We start from the raw sequence: 3,687 nt of genomic DNA on the forward strand, positions 1-3,687 counted from the left end.
ATAATTCTATTTATATGAAATGCCCAGAATTGACAAATCTATAGAGACAGAGTTGATGCCTAAGGCTGGGGTTGGGGCGGGGTTGGAGATGGGGAATGATTGCTAACGGGCACAAGTCTTCTTCTCAGGATAAGAGGCCCTCAAATTGATGATGGTGACAGTTGCACAATTCTGTGTATGCTAAAAACCACCAAACTGCATACTTTAAATGGGCAAATTTAAATTCATATGGTACATGAATTACATCTTAATAGAACTGTAAAAAATACATATGTGTAAAGTGTATACTAATAGAATAAATGTTCATAAAATGTGTGAATAATTCGAGATTGTGTTTTGTAAACTATGATTATAATTATTTGGAAAAGAGATAAAAAACTGACACATTCTGCCAAAAGAGCACTGAAGTGTTAATGAAGGTTGCCTTTGGATTGTTGAACTATGGTTGGTAGCTTCTTACCCCTTTTGATGAGCAGGTTTTACTTTTATAATAAGGGTAACTTAAAAAAAAAAAATGAAGAGTTCTTATTTCCAAAACAGTCCTTGGGTAGAATCATTATTAAATACTGCCAAACACAAAACAACCGTAGACAGTTTCAGCTGTCATTCTTCAGAAAGTAGTCTGATTGCGGCCAAATGATGTTTTCCATCCTCTCTCCTACCTCTGGTTCTTCTACCTCTCAGGCCCATAAAAGAAAATCATTTAGAAAGTCCTGAGCCAGTAAAAGCCAAAAATGTGCTGGCAGCTTCCTGTCCTGGAGGTGAGGGCCCAACAAATGCTATCCGAGGCTTCTGATAGTGAAAATGAGGGAGGGAGGCATTTGTCCCAGCGGAGGGCAGGAGTTTCGGCCCATGCCAGGTACAAGAAGTTTTATTTATTCCTGGTGCACACACTCTCTGCTTATCTCTACTGAGGAAACCAGCTTTTCCTTCTCACCTCCCAAGAGGAGGAGCCAGCGCTGGCTCATGTCCCTGGACAGGGTTACACTTTCCAGCTGGCCCCTCTCCAGGCAGCCAGTTGTCCATCTCTATCTTAGAGGAACAGCTTTGACAAAGACCTTGGCCCTGTTTGGAAATTCCCTTTCCTTTGCTCTCCCAAACAAAATTAATTTGAAACGGTTGAGTTCATCTGACACTTTTTCCTCTAAGGAACATGCGTTCATGTGAGAGGGAAGGTCTCCTGGAGACAGTGTCCAGGCTGTCTGCTTGGAGTCCACGTCCCTCTCCAGTGCTGAGCATCTGCAGTGCATTCAGAGGCATGCACCTGGGATGAAAAGGGACCTGGGGGCCAGGTTTCCAGGGAATGGCTGGAAGATCTAGGGCTGCTCAGCATGGAGAAGAGAAAACTCAGGGAGCTCCTGAGGGGTATCTCAATGAGCTGTTACCATGAGAAAGGTTTATTTTGGAATATCTCAGAGAAAACTGAAACTGATGTGGAGAAGTTGCAAGGAGGAAAGTTGCCTTAACAGAAAGAAATTATAATAACTAGAATTTCCAAACAAGCAACAGGTTCTGTAGTAGAGGAGGCAAGATTAATCCCATGTAATAAGTTTGTTTCAGGCATCATCATCATCAAGTCTGGAGAACGAAACATCTTTTTCAACTGTTACGTGGTGGTTATTATGTGCTAGACACTGTTCTAAGGACTTTACATTCATAATTCCTGGAATAGTTACAGTAACTCTCTGAAATAATGTATTATTATCTCCAATTTACAGATAAGGAAAAATAGGCTCAGAGAGGTTTGATAATTTGCCCAGGGCCACACTGTGACTCAAATCCAGTTAGTCTGACTCCAAAGTCCATGCTCTTAACTATTATAGTGAAGTCCTAGTGGCTCAGATGGTAAAGGATCTGCCTACAATGCAGGAGACCTGGGTTCAATCCTTGGATCAGGAAGATCCCCTGAAGAAGGGAATGGCAACCCACCGCAGTAATTTTGCCTGAAGAATTCTATGGACAGAGGAGCCTGGTAGGCTACAGTCCATGGGGTTGTAAAGAGTCAGTGAAGACTGAGTGACTGACACTTTCACTTCATTTCACATTTATATGAATACCCCAAAATATCACTGCAGTCGAATTATGGGAGTTTGTTTCCCTTACCAAGAGGTGCCTGGGTCATTTCCAGGTGTCCCCATGGAGTAGCTTTTGTTATTGTTTAGTTGCTAAGTTGTGTCCCCTCTTTGTGATAACCCTGGACTGCAGCATGCCAGGTTCCTCTGTCCTCCACTATCTCCCGGAAGTTTGCTCAAAATCACGTCCATTGAGTCAGTGATGCCATCCAACCATCTCATCCTCTGTCACCCCCTTCTCCTTTTGCCTTCAGCCTTTCACAGTATCAGGGTCTTATGAGTTGGCTCTTCGCATCAGGGGGCCAAAGTATTGCCCATAACCTACGTATATGGTACAGGCACATGTCCTGTACTGTGGTTTGCCTCTTGGTGACACCTCAGCTCTCAACACTGTTTAGGCAGCCTTTCTGCTGCTTCTGCCGGCTGTACTAATTGTGAGAACACCAATGTCAGTGCTGGGGAGCTTCCTCACAATATGCCCTAGTTCTTAAGACTCAGCATCCCTGTGTGTTACTGGGTCTTGAGAGTTACAGAGAATGGTCCTACCTCTCTGCCACAGTTTGTCTTCTGAGTCCCCAAGAAACACTAGTTTTGGCCAGAGTCATCTATATCTCAACAAATTGTCTCTCTCAGCTACTGGCCCTCATCTTCTTGGTTATAGGATTTCAGAGAAGTCCAGCCGTTGGAGCTGGGTCATACAGTGTCCTGTCCCTCCTTGTCATCTTTGCTTCTCTCTCAACTGTCTGCTGTCATTTGAGCAAGCGAAACAAAACTCTCTTTTCCCCTAGCCACAAAACAGTGCCTCTGTGCACCAGCTGAAGAGGTCCTCCCAAGAAATGTCACCTAGCTTCTCCCAAGGCCCTGCCTAGCCAGAAGGACCGGTGGTACCTGTGAACAGAAGTGGGAAGGTTGTTGGTCAGGAGAGCAGGTGGAAGGGATGCTGGACCAAGCTGGAGGCCAGAAAGAAAGGTAAGGGCTTGTCGGCTCTCAAGGGTTAGAACCTTAAGTTGCAAACAGTTTGATAGAAATGGAATTGGTCACCCCTTTTTCTCAAATAGCCCCTCTGAGTTTGTTTGGAGAACAGTAAGCTATGTTTCACTCATGGAAGGTGAAGAGTGAAGTAACTGGCTATTTCATGCAGCTCACCTGTATGTGAGGAAGCTGGGATGAAAGTTTATTGTCGAGTGAGTGAGTGAAGTCGCGCAGTCACATCCGACTCTTTGCGACCCCGTGGACTGTAGCATACCAGGCTTCTCCGTCCATGGGATTCTCCAGGCAAAAATACTGGAGTGGGTTACCATTTCCTTCTCCAGGGGATCTTCCCAACCCAGGGATCGAACCTGGGTCTCCTGCATTGGAGGCAGACGCTTTAACCTCTGAGCCACCAGAGAAGCCCAAAAGTTTATTGTTGGGGAGCAACTAAACTGTTTCCTTCAGGGAGAATTTCGGAGATGAACTTCCTGTATTTGTAGTCTAGTCTCTCTCACACTCTGGGTAAATGTAGCAAGGACTCATTTAATTTTTAACATTTCCATATTATCCAAGAGATCTTCTTATTGTCTTTTATGGGTAATGTGAGGGTTTGGGATGTTCAAATTCTCTGAAGGTTCTGTGG

At 44.5% G+C, this 3,687-nt stretch overlaps 1 non-coding gene across 1 annotated transcript; it reads right to left on the reverse strand.

Annotated features, from left to right (window-relative positions):
* Window positions 1-3,391: 3,391 nt before the first annotated feature.
* Window positions 3,392-3,463, reverse strand: TRNAW-CCA. Its single transcript has one exon. It is a non-coding gene; the product is annotated as a tRNA-Trp (tRNA).
* Between the last annotated feature and the right edge of the window lie 224 nt (window positions 3,464-3,687).

This window comes from Bison bison, unplaced genomic scaffold, assembly GCF_000754665.1.
Source record: "Bison bison bison isolate TAMUID 2011002044 unplaced genomic scaffold, Bison_UMD1.0 scf7180017864290, whole genome shotgun sequence".
Classification (NCBI taxonomy): Eukaryota; Metazoa; Chordata; class Mammalia; order Artiodactyla; family Bovidae; genus Bison; species Bison bison.